Genomic DNA, 14,169 nt, shown 5'->3' on the forward strand with positions numbered 1-14,169 from the left:
TAACGGAGTTTATTGAAAAGATGTTGTGATTATTTTATTCTGCATTATTCGATAACTGGATGAGAAAATACGTTTCTGACGTCACTTCTCGAACGACAAATGGCATGATTAACCAGTTGTGAGTGGCTGGTTAGCAGTGGATATAAAAGGGCCCGACCCATTTCATTTGGATCATTCTCATTGTGATTCTTCGTTGCGCTGCAGCACTGAGTTAATCGTCGCCACAGGAATATTGAAAGTTAAGTAAATACTATGTTGATCATTATGTTAATGTTTTTGTGCTTACTTGATTAATTTGATGAATTAATTATTAAATAATGTATTGGTGAATTATAAAGTATTAGTGATTGTATTTATTAGTTGTTGGTGATAAGGTTAATAAATTGGTTTATTAACTATAATAAAAAGGTCTTATTTTCAATTATATTTGTTCATTATTTAATTTATCATACTAGTAATCCAAATAGCATCTAGTGATTCTTTTAACAGTTTCAAATAATTCTGAATCAAGGTAAATAAATAACTTGATTACAAATTATGCCTAATTTATATAATTAACTTAGTATTGATAAGCAGTATTGAGAATTTAAGGTAATATTTACTATTAATTCTGTTTTAATTGATTCTTTACATAGCAGCAGGGTTTGCTTTTATCTGCTCGGACTTCCATTTTAATTTATTATTCTAACACCCACATAGACTGACTGAGTTTAAAGGTCCCTTTTTTCAGTTTTTCTTAAATAACTCGTAAACGGTGGCCCATAGCAAAAAATGTTCTTTAACGTAAATAATATATATAAAATTGCCGAATCGAAAGATTCAGTGCACTTTTTCGCTAGGATCAACATTTAAGAAATATTAAAGCGGGAAAGTTAATTAAAATCAATTTTATGGTCCATTTTACTATATTTTCGTGAATAACCCGTAAATAGCAAAAACCTTGTTAAACGTAAATAATTTACACATTTTTTTTTCAAAAAAGATTCAGTAAACTTTTTGAGAGTATCAATATTTAAAAAGATATTAAAGGGGGAAAGTCAATTAAAATCAATTCTAAGGTTCCTTTTCTTTCGTTTTTCGTAAATAATTTGTAAAGTATGATCCATAGCAAAAAATCTCTCATACATAAATATTAACCATAATTTTTACTACAAGAAAGATATATAAAACTTTTCGCTAGGATCAACATTTAAAAAGATACTAAAGCGGGAATATTAATACTAATCAATTTTAAAGTCACTTCTTAATTTTTCGTAAATAACTCTTAAACGGCAGCTCATAACAAAACAGGTTCTTATACATAAATAATTAACATAATATTTCCTACAAAAAACATACAGACCACTTTTCTCCAAGATCAATATTTAAAACAATATTAAAGGGGGAAAGTAAATCACAAACAATTTACAAGTCCCTAATTTTTTTGTTTTTCGTAAATAACTCGTAAACAGTGGCCCAATGCAAAAAGTTCTTTATACATTAATAATAGAAATGTAATTTTGTACAACAAAAGTTCCGTAATTTTTTTCGCTAGGATCAATATTTAATGAGATTTTAAAATTCATTATAATCAGTTTCCAGGTCCTTTTTAGGGTTCCGTACCCAAAGGCTAAAACGGGACCCTATTAATAATACTCCGCTGTCCGTCCGTCCGTCTGTCACCAGGCTGTATCTCATGAACCGTGATATACAGTTGAAATTTTCAAAGATGATGTATTTCTATTGCCGCTATAACAACAAATACTAAAAAGTACGGAACCCTCGGTGGGCGAGTCTGACTCGCACTTGTTGGGTTTTTTTTTAGTCAGAGGGGCAAAGTTACTTACAATGAATCCTCAGATCTCTTTTTTAGTTTTTCGTAAATAATTTGTAAAGTATTATGACCTATAGCAAAAAAATAATAATATAAATATATATATAAACAATTATAATAAAATTTTCTACAAAAGACATGTGGAACATTTTTCCCTAAGATCAATATTTTTATTAAGGTTTTAAAGCGAAAAACACAAATAATGTGCAGAATTGATTAAAATTAACTTTCGCGGTTTAATATCTCAATAATATTGATCCTAAAGAAAAATAATAGAAATCTTTTTTGTAGAAAATTTTATGTTAAGTATTTATGTTTGAACGTGTTTTGCTACGGGCTACCGTTTACGAGTTACTTACGAAAACTAAAAAGGGTTTTTAAAATTGATTATTATTAACATTCCCGCTTTAGTATCTTTTTAAATATTCATCCTAGCGAAAAGTATGCTACATATTTCTTATAGAAAATTTTATGTTACTTATTTATGTATGAGACATTTTTTTGCTATGGGTAATACTTTAGAAATTATTTACGAAAACTAAAGAAAAGGAACCTTAGAATTGGTTTTATTAACTTTCCCTCTTTAATATCTTTTTAAATATTGATCCTTTCACAAAGGGTACTGAATCTTTTTTGTAGAAAGTTTTATGTAGATCATTTACATTTTACAGCGTTTTTTGCTAATTGCCACCGTTAACGAAAATATAGAAAAATGGACCATAAAATTGATTTTATTTAACTTTCCCGCCTAATCTTTAAATAACAAAGTGGACTAAATTTTTCTTATTCGAAATTTTATTTAGATGATTTGTGTGAAAGAACATTTTTTGATATGGGCTACCGTTTAAGAGTTATTTAAGATAAACTAAAAAAGGGCCATTTAGAGCTAGCAGCCGCGTCGATGCAATTGTCTCACGTGCGCTCCGAGCGATATCATTGGCGCTGGTTACGTTTAGAATTATAGTTTGGCATGCTATGACAGAAATATTTATATTTATATGTATTTCTGTTGCCGCTATAACAACAAATACTAAAAAGTACGGAACCCTCAGTGGGCGAGTCCGACTCGCACTTGTCCGGTTTTTTAGTCAAAGAGGAGCAAAGTTACTTACAATGAATCCTCAGGTCTCATTTTTTAGTTTTTCGTAAATAATTTGTAAAGTATGATCTATAGCAAAAAATATTATAAAAGTGTATATAAACAATTATAATAATTTTTTTACAAAAGACATGCGGAACACTTTTCCCTAAGATCAATATTTATTAAGCTTTTAAAGCGAGAAACACAAATAATGTGCAGAATTGATTAAAATTAACTTTCGCCGTTTAATATCTCAATAATATTGATCCTAAAGAAAAAGTGTAATAAATATTTTTTCCAGAAAATTTTATGTTAAGTATTTATGTTTAACATTCTTATTGCACTGGAGCACCGTTTAATAGTTATTTACGAACAACTAAAAAAAGTACCTATGAATTGATTTACCCCCTATAATATCTTCTTAAATATTGATCCTAGAGAAAAGTGATCGAATTATTTTTTGTAGGAAATATTATGTGCATTCTTTATGTATAAGAACGTGTTTTTCTACGGGCTACCGTTTACGAGTTACTTATGAAAACTAAAAAGGGTTTTTAAAATTGATTATTATTAACATTCCCGCTTTAGTATATTTTTAAATATTCATCCTAGCGAAAAGTGTGCTAGATATTTCTTATAGAAAATTTTATGTATAAGACATTTTTTTTTGCTATGGGTCATACTTTACAAATTATTTACGAAAATAAAGAAAATGAACCTTAGAATTGGTTTTATTAACTTTCCCTCTTTAATATCTTTTTAAATATTGATCCTTTCACAAAGGGTACTGAATCTTTTTTGTAGAAGTTTTGTGTAGATTATTTACATTTTACAGCGTTTTTTGCTAATTGCCACCGTTTACGAAAATATAGAAAAATGGACCAGAAAATTGATTTTAATTAATTTTCCCGCTTTAATATCTTTTTAAATATTGATCCTAGTAAAAAGTGTACTGAATTTTTCTTGTAGGAAATGTTACATAGATGATTTGCGTGATAGATCATTTTTTGATATGGGCCACCGTTCACGAGTTATTTAAGATAAACTAAAAAAGGGACATTTAAACCCTCCCTCCCCCGTACACAATAGCGCCACCCCCCTCTATCAGTACTTTCAGTATGTTATGTAAGGTACCTTTATCTACAACTATGCCAAAATTCGCTTATACACGAATTATTTCCCCGTTTTTTCCTTCGTTTGATGGCCTAATACGTACGACTCGAATTGAATAAATTGAATTTAAGAATATAAATATTTAAATTAGACACATCGCATAACCTACCTACTTCATTTGTAGGTACGGTAGAGACTATACTTACGGTAGGTACTACACAGACAGGTAGGCATTAGGCAGGTCAAAAAAGAAACAAGTAGAAATATTTTTAACAACAGTAACCTATGCACCTTGGCGATACGCGAATGAATAGAGAAGTAGCAAGCTGCCACCGCCGGGCAGGCGCGGCGCGCGCGCTTGCGGCGGCCGGTACCGCTCCCGCACCCCGCTTGTACACCCCGCTCCCTACACACTGCTCCCGATATGTTAAGTTTTTAATACGCTCGTTATTTTTTTGGATGTTTTTATAGTTGGATGGAAATAAAACTGTGATCTTAATTCAATAAATAAAATGGATAGAGAAATTTTTCACAGCGAGTAAAAAGGCAATTTCTGAAAATAGTATAGTTATATGGATTTTTTTTTAGATTTTCATTTTGTAGCTATAAAACGGCAATAAAATGGCATTCCAGTGAAAAAATTAGACGGAGTAATTTTCCGGTCCAAGACACGTCCAAAAATTATATTTTATTAATATTGGTATTTCTACTGGGATATTTTTTTGGATATTTCATATATTGTTGTAATACGTTACATGAATATGTCTGGTAAAGAAAGTTTGAACGGAGCATTTTTCCGTAAAAAGATATTAACGATTTAATACTTTAGGTATTTACTTAAATCCTATTATTATTATTCTTTTGAAATTAAGACAATACTTTTTATTTATTGATACTTTATCATACTGTAAAGTTTTTTCTGGCAGAGGAATTACTGCGGGGTCCACTACCTTTATTTCCTACACTATTAATATTAGCCCAGGGATCCTTGCTAATATAAACCTTACTATAAATAAAATAATTTTAGACAGAACACATACTGATCTCAGATAGGTGGGAGATGTTATAAACATGTTTTAGGGCTATATACCAAAAAGGTAATAAAAAGGAACCCTTATGATATGGTCTGTCTGGCACATAGCTAAATATCTCGGGAACTACTTACGCTATCGATTTGAAATATGCACAAATTTAAAACAACACTAACGTACTGGCGACGTAGACGATCTTCACATTGGATGCGGGTCCGCGCGCCGCTCCGGGATGCGGACGGGAGATAGCTGCACTTGCGCGCTCTTTCGTCAGATCCACACCCGCGTGATGGCCGCCGCGAGCCTCACGAGCAGCGCATGGGAAGCAAGAATATGACACAAGTATAAGTGGTCGCCTTCTCCGCGGCTCCATAACCTGGCCCCGCTCAAACGGTATCACCAGGTTAGGGGCCGTGGGGCTGGATAACGATCGGTAGCGAAGAGCTGGCCTACACCAGCTGCCCACACCGTCCCCAAAATGACGGCCATCAGACCACCCCACCAGTCGGTGGGGAAGCGACCCGCAACAGCCGCCGCAGCCATTGTGCGGTAGCGGCCCCTCATACCCCCCTCACGGGGGGTATCGACAGATCTCTCGACTCGAATATGACACAAGTATAAGTATTCATACAAAAAATCAAACAATCCCAACAAATAGAGCGAGACTTGTAACATTTATGGTAATGAGACAGTCAGTAGGATAAAATATACATAACACACACAATACACAATATATATATAGAATACGCAGACCTATATTGATGGTGTTGATCAATAATACAGGTCCTCGGCCAACTTGTTACATTCTATAATCTAAGCTGAATTGAGCTGTCTTATCGTTGCTCCCGTTTAAATGAAATGGCAAACTAGGAGTGACCATCAAATCATTGCTACACTACGTCCTGCTCCGCTGCTTACTGGTTGAGAAGCCATTTGTTCTGAAAAGAACATTTTTGAAGTTGTGTCGTCATAGAAACAGGAAACCATTTGTTCTGAAAAGAACAGTTTTATATTGCTCTGAGAAGAGCAGTTTGTCTGTTGCCCTGAAAAGGGCAGTTGTATTTGTCCCGAGAAAGACAGTTTTATATCAGGAGCCTGCAGCATCGATCGTCGCATTCTTGAACCAGTAATCAGCGGAGCAGGACGTAGCTTAGCAATGACTTGATGGTCACTCCTAGTCTGCCATTTCATTTAAACAGGAGCAACGATAACACATTGCAATTCAGCTTCGATTATCTCCGCTGTCGTCCAAAACAGCTTCATTCAAGTTTATACATTTTGATAGGAACAGAGCGACGCTGCGCGAACCACTGCTCGAATGAACCTATTTTGGACGAAAGCGCCTCATGCGTCCATTCCGCGGCCTAAAATAAAGATGTACTTAAAAATATGAAGTTGATGACACAAGTCTTACCTTTTTGCAGACGGGCATCATAACTTTATGCCAGTATGTTTTGGCGACGTTCTAAGCAGCCTGCAAGTTTCAGAGCTTTAGGCATTTCGGTGCGAGCTGGCATCGCTTCATTTTCGACTCCTCCCTGTAAATTTTAAGACAACAATAATTAAAATGCAGGTACAACCATGATTTTAGAACAGATGAAGGTAAACAACATGTTAGCGGTAAAATTCAGATCCCAACTTGCATAATACAACAATGTTTAAGTATATTATTAAAACAAAAGATTAATAGAAACAAGGAGAATTTGAAATAGAGGTGGATTGTCAAAGAAAATTTTAGCCACAGTAAATTTATTGTGGCTACAAAGTTTTCTTTGACAATCCACCTCTATTTCAAATTATCTTTGATAGAAATGTTTACTTTTCCCATACAAGCCTAACAATGCTAACCTGACTTTCAATCTTCGTTTTTAACTAGGATAAAACGAATTATGATTATTATAAATCTAAGCTACTAGTGTCAGACCAAGATAAGTAGGCAGCGATTTTGAGCCGAGAAAACTTCTATGAAATTATGACGTTTACTTTTAACACTTGCACAAGCTGGGCTATCAAAATCGCTGCCAACTTAGCTTGGTCTGACTTTAGTATTGTACATTAAGTACCTTATCACAGCAGTCAACTGTTTGAGATGTCCAAGGTGTGCCCCCGTTGCAACTGCGTAGATATTCGCTTAAATGCAATGTTCGTGCCAGAAACCTAAAAAATGTTTTATTTATTTATACTTTATTGCACATAAAATTAGATACACATAGATTTTGGCAACCGATACCCTTGCCTTGCTCTTAGATAGCATACTATCCCTTACACACCTATGGAAAATGAAACAAAGTAAATGACTGCAGAAATAAATAACGAACATGCGCTTATCGCTAAGTTCCAGAAACTCACAGCTTCAGACCGTCATTACTCGCTAGAATAACAATAGGATTAAGTCGTGGATCTTGAATTCTTGATTATAACTTGCTAAACACGTGCGTGTGGTGTTTTATACGATTTTTATACTGTTACTATGTTATCTTTCCGTGTGTAATTAAATACAATTATCATATTAAAAACATTTTTTAAAACACCATAATGAATACTTTCTTAGGTATTTAAATAGGAAGCAACTCGGACACTAGTAGTACCGAACATAATTTGAATTCTCCATAATTTTTCTCCATCCATCGTCAAAATTAAATTGTTAATTACATATAAAAATAGTCTTACTTCGCAGCATGTTTTGCGTGACAATGCAGAGCAGGATGCAAGGATGGAAGTCCCCTACCGGAATTGAACGAAACGCATAATACTACAACTTCGAAACATCAAAGTTCATGCCTGGCAAAGAACTTATAGTCCAGCGGCAAATTATTCAAAATTTGCCAAGACAAATGCAATTTTGATATGTCAATATAAAAAAGATGGGTTTTTTCTATGTATGTATTTAAGTATTTATAAATATTTATATATTATATATATCGTTGTCTAAGTACCCTCAACACAAGCCTTATTGAGCTTACTGTGGGACTTAGTCAATTTGTGTAATAATGTCCTATGATATTTATTTATTTATTTATTTAAATAAAGATTAAAAATACAATGGAACGGAAAGCCTTTTGTAGGTCTTTGGGCGACTAGAGCATATTATTAGGATTACAATAGGAGTATCATACAGAGTAAGAGGCTTTACTCGTTTTATCAGGTAGTTGCCTCTTAACCAACAGAGCTAAGAGAAAGAGTTCCCTTTAATGGAGGCCATAGACTGCAAAAAGCTATTCGACGGTAATATCCCCCCACACACCTGTGAATACATTTCGAGCAACACATACCTGATAGCAGAGCACGCAGGCGACGCGGGCGATCTTTACATCGGGCGCCTTGGGCGGGTCCGCGCGCCGCTCAGTACGCGAACGGGACATCGCTTCGTGCGCGGCGCTATCTCGTCAGGGCCGCATCCGTGATAGCGCAGTGGCCACCGCGGGCCTCACGAGCAGCGCATGGCAACCAAGAACATGACACAAGTATAAGTTTAAACTTACATTAGTCGTTTAAACACACTTAATAAGTAATAATATTTAACAATTTTCACAAAACACAATCCTAAACAGAGCTAGTGTTGTAACAAAACACTTGTGACAGTTTAAAAAAATCCAGAGTAGTTTATAAGAGTAGGTTCATATTTCATCCTGACATGAGCACTCGAGGGTGTTTATTTATGAAAGAGACCCTAATTAACCTCCTAAAGCCCAGCCATACAAATGAAAATTCAAAAATTTGCCACTGAAATTGGGACCTATAGTGATGGGAATACAGTTGATTTTATTTTGTGTGAAAATTCAACGAAACAACACAAATGCAATTCTGTTCCGATTAAATATGATTTAAATTCCATCGAACTAAATAAGTCCTATAGGTAGGACCTTGGGCCTTACGAGGTTAAATATCATGATATTCATAATTCATTTGTATCAACCAGATACGTTGAGAGCGATACTACACATACTTATATTAAACGAAAAATGAAAAAAAAAAAGAGTCTTTGAGCAAGACTCGAACTTGCGAAATTTCGGAACGCCGGTCCAATGGTCTTAACCAACTGAGCTACCGAAGCTCACCAGAAACATGCCAACTACTCCATTCCGTATTTTTTATTCAAATATCATTATTCCTAGTATTATATTAACTTAGTATATAAACGGGTACAACACCATACTCTTTATTGCGCACATTACACAGTTTACAACAGGTACAGACATAGGTAGAAATAGTTGGTAGAGGCAACAAACGGTGTTATCGCTAAAAAGAGACATCGATCGATCTGTGTATAAACATAGAAACAGGAACCAAGTGTTCTGAAAAGAACAGTTTTATATTGCTCTGAGAAGAGCAGTTTTTCTGTTGCCCTGAAAAGGGCAGTTGTATTTGTCCCGAGAAGGACAGTTTTATATCTGGAGCCTGCAGCATCATAGAGTTCTTGAACCAGCCACCCGGCCGTGAGCCCGGAGAATGCGGTGCGGCGACGACTCGACGTTCACTCGTCGTAGACGGGCGCGTCTCGACATACGTGTTAGTTTTATAACAATAAGACCGCCTGTTGTGTACCTCTGCTCGAATTGCTGTATTGACTGTTTTTTTTTGTTGTGCAAGAATGAGTATTTGTGTTTATATTGTATGGACCGATTATAAGCGCTAGGAAATATGATTTTAAATTATAATAAAACCCGCATACTAATCAGTTCACCCGTTTAAGAACACACACACAAACAGACAAGCAGATAGCGGTAAAACTTACAACACCCCTTTTTTAAATATTTAATAAAAACACAACTCGGTTGCTTGATATTACTTACGTGAGCTCTATTTCCTAGGTAATTTAAGGGTGAGCTACAACTACCGAAAGAGAGTGGTTATGTTATAACCTTTTGTTAACTTAAGACATAAAAAGAAATCGTCAAACCCAACTCATTACCATCTAAATGTAAATACACTATACCTACTAAGAAATAGGCTAAGTGCGTGACGGACCACGCATAATAGTGGGTTCCATACCTTTATACAAAAAAGGGAAACATTCAAGCAAAAGGGCATATCTTCGTACTTATGTTGTTTTCATAAGAAGATCGCTTGTCTGTGACGTGCGGACAGCAGGGTTCCCTATGTGTAATTTTGCTACGAAATCTTACTTTTATAACTGGCTGTACTCGTACTATTCTTTCGTAATGATCTACCACGAAAGAATTTGAGCACACCGTTCTAAAAGCCATACCCTATTAAGGTTGCGTTGTGGCATTACAGAGTTCCTGTACAGATTCCAGCGGTCTCCATCACCAGGCCATCACAGAGTTAAACTTAATTGATACGTAGAATCTAATTATTTCTAATGTTATCTTAGGAACCCTAACTCAAAATAATATACGCCTAACTTTTTTTGTTAGCCTAATTTAGTGTCCCACAGCTGTTCGCTTCTTTCCTATCAACCCTGTCATTTGTACATAATTCTATCTGGATAGAATGCGTCCAAGTCGTCCCGCCATCTCCTATTCGGTCTGCCTGCACTATCAATGGCGTTCCGTGGGTCACACTCAGTAACCATTTTGGCCCACCGTTCACGCTTAACTACGAATAAAAGTAATTATACCACACGGACAGGTGACACATGTTAGTAGAATGTTTTTAAAAGTAAATACCATAGCCTATATGTGATAGCCAGCAAAACCAGCAGAGAGCCGTCTGACAGGAAGCGGTCACCGTTGCCCATGGACATAGGACAAGAGATGAAAAACTCGTACGGCTTCTTTTCTTTTGCTTCTTCTCTTTTACACTTTCATTCAGTTGTAAAACACATGCGCAAAATAAATTCATACAAACATACACACATACCTACACACTAACACATTCTCTTATCTACTTCCATACAACTTACTGAGACTTGATGGGACCTGACTGAGAGGCGCAACAGGATCTATTAAAGGTAGCCAATGGCTACAACTTAACCTTCTTACTCTAAATACTGCTAAGACCAATTACATGTGTTTTTCAAAGTATGGGAAATTACAGCCCCCCGTGTCACCTCAAACTGACAGTACAACAAGGCACATAGGCTCGCCTACTTTATTAAAGCTACTGTATCCCAGTTTGGGGTGGCAACCATAAAACTAAATTAATAGAAGTCGAAAGAGCATAAAGATGTATATAAAGTCATGCTTAGCCGTATAGGCACCCTACTGCTGAACTATACAATGAATGCGGTCCTCTCTCAATGCGTAAAAATGTATATATTAGGCTCTATTGTCAAAGTGCATAAAACTCTGAATTATAACCCAGCCATTGCGGGACGTAGAAGACGAAACAATAAACCTACCCAGAGACGATTCGCTGCACAATCTGCCTATTTATATAACACTATAAATAAAATCATTAATCTATCAATCCTATGAAATTACTGAGGCTTTACTTACCTACACTACCTAGTTGTTCACAACTGAATAATAATATCACTTAAACTATTTAACATCATATTGCATTCAAGCTTTTGCTTCCGCACCCAACACAACACACACACACACACGCGCGCAATTCTTAGTGAAAAAAAAAAGTATTAGTTTAAAAATTTTTAATTATCCTACTAGTAATACTTTTTAGTATAAAAGAAGTATTTATTCTTAAGTTTTTTTATACTATACAGTAACATTGGTTTCTACCCTTGCTTTTTGGGACAGTGGTGTTTGCTGTCACAAGCATATTTGTTGCAAGAAGATCTCAACCTATATCGTAACAACACTTACAAAAACCAATAAAATATTTTACAGTACATATGGGGCTACTTTATAGCACTAGTGCGAGAAGTAGCATATTATGTTACTGTGTCGAACATTTAAAGGGCCATATGTACTGTGAAACGTTGTACGATACATGTGCGAATAGGTAATTCGCAACTCGTGTCGATTTAAAACACTCCCTTCGGTCGTGTTTTAATTTATCGCCACTCGTTTCGAATTTCCTATTTTTCGCACTTGTATCGTAATGTACTATTCATTGTTACCTTGACCGCGTCATAGACGTGTCAACAGCAAGTGAGGCCCGAGCAGGAGCGGCGCCGAGCAGCGTCCACGCGAGCCCGAGACGAGCGAGGGCGCCACCGTCGAGCACCGGTCCTGGAACAACGACAATACTTGTACAGCCTTTTTTTATACGAACTATATGAAGATTATCTGATTTAAACTTTCACGATTTTTACACATTATTAATAATATTCCCGTTTGTATGAGTCAATAATTATATGAAGATTGTTAACTATTATGCACAAAATATACATCTGCTGTAGCTACCAAGTCATATGTGCTACAGCAAAGTGAGGTTCGAGTAGCCGCTCAGTCCGGGGATGCCAGCGTTGGCGCCACCGGCGCGGACCGGTCCTGTAACAACGATAACAAACATTAGAGACAATACGTGTGTTATACGAACTAGATCAAGATTCTTAACTATTATGCACAAAATATTCATCTGCTGTAGCTACCTTGACCAAGTTATATTGCTACAGCAAAGTGCGGGCAGAGTAGCCGCTCACACAAAAGTCCGGGGATGCGAGTAATGGCGCCACCGACGCGGGCTGGTCCTGTAACAACGATAACAAACATTAGAGACAATACGTGTGTTATACGAACTAGATCAAGATTCTTAACTATTATGCACAAAATATTCATCTGCTGTAGCTACCTTGACCAAGTTATATTGCTACAGCAAAGTGCGGGCAGAGTAGCCGCTCACACAAATGTCCGGGGATGCGAGTAATGGCGCCACCGGCGCGGACCGGTCCTGTAACAACGATAACAAACATTAGAAACAATACGTGTGTTATACGAACTAGATCAAGATTCTTAACTATTATGCACAAAATATTCATCTGCTGTAGCTACCTTGACCAAGTTATATTGCTACAGCAAAGTGCGGGCAGAGTAGCCGCTCACACAAAAGTCCGGGGATGCGAGTAATGGCGCCACCGACGCGGGCTGGTCCTGTAACAACGATAACAAACATTAGAGACAATACGTGTGTTATACGAACTAGATCAAGATTCTTAACTATTATGCACAAAATATTCATCTGCTGTAGCTACCTTGACCAAGTTATATTGCTACAGCAAAGTGCGGGCAGAGTAGCCGCTCACACACCGTGAGTAATCTGTCGATACCCCCCGTCAGGGGGGTATGAGGCGCCGCTACCGCCTCACGGCTGCGGCGGCTGTCGCGGGTCGCTTCCCCACCGACTGGTGGGGTGGTCGTATGGCCGTCGTTTTGGGGACGGTGTGGGTAGCTGAAAAAAGCCAACGACACGAGGTGTTCCCAGGCGGTCACCCATCCAAGTACTGACCTCGCCCGACGTTGCTTAACTTCGGTGATCGGACGAGAACCGGTGTATTCAACGTGGTATGGACGTTGGCGCCGCTCACACAAATGTCCGGGGATGCGAGTAATGGCGCCACCGGCGCGGACCGGTCCTGTAACAACGATAACAAACATTAGAAACAATACGTGTGTTATACGAACTAGATCAAGATTCTTAACTATTATGCACACAATATTCATCTGCTGTAGCTACCTTGACCAAGTTATATTGCTACAGCAAAGTGCGGGCAGAGTAGCCACCGGCGCGGACCGGTCCTGTAATAACGATAACAAACATTAGAAACAATACGTGTGTTATACGAACTAGATCAAGATTCCCAACTATTATGCACAAAATATACAAACTAAAACTATTGCCGGGACATCCCTAATATTAATATTATATCTAAAGCATTTTATAACTCTCTATCGGTACACAAAAGTCAAGGTTTTGCCTACGATATAATATTAATCTACGATGACTATTCACTACACCTGTGCGTACATTTATAAGATCACTGAGTCTATAGCATGGCGACAATGGCGAGCAGCAGAGCAGTGGACGTAGGCGATTTTCACATTGGAAGCGGGTCCGCACGCCGCTCCGGGATGCGAACGTGCATTGCGAGCTGTTTCGTAAGAACCACATCCGTGTTGCCGCGGCAGCCGCCGCGAGCCTCTTGAGTAGCGCATGGGAAGCAAGAAAATAACACAATGCGAGTATGGCGCATGGCACACTTCATCCGATTCGCACATCGCTCCGACGTGCCAGCGGGATGTCGCTATAATACGAGCATAGCGTTG

At 37.1% G+C, this 14,169-nt stretch overlaps 1 long non-coding RNA gene and 1 other non-coding gene across 2 annotated transcripts; both read right to left on the bottom strand.

Annotated features, from left to right (window-relative positions):
* Positions 1-6,411: 6,411 nt before the first annotated feature.
* Positions 6,412-8,710, bottom strand: LOC133531524 (uncharacterized). The gene is made up of 3 exons (XR_009801545.1): positions 8,311-8,710; positions 7,102-7,195; positions 6,412-6,576 (listed from the first exon to the last, which is right to left on the bottom strand). It is a non-coding gene; the product is annotated as an uncharacterized LOC133531524 (long non-coding RNA).
* A 4,592-nt stretch (positions 8,711-13,302) lies between these two features.
* LOC133531807 (5S ribosomal RNA) lies at positions 13,303-13,421 on the bottom strand. The gene has a single exon (XR_009801601.1). It is a non-coding gene; the product is annotated as a 5S ribosomal RNA (ribosomal RNA).
* Positions 13,422-14,169: the final 748 nt, after the last annotated feature.

The sequence above is a fragment of the Cydia pomonella genome, chromosome 25 (genome assembly GCF_033807575.1).
Source record: "Cydia pomonella isolate Wapato2018A chromosome 25, ilCydPomo1, whole genome shotgun sequence".
In the NCBI taxonomy this organism is placed as follows: domain Eukaryota; kingdom Metazoa; phylum Arthropoda; class Insecta; order Lepidoptera; family Tortricidae; genus Cydia; species Cydia pomonella.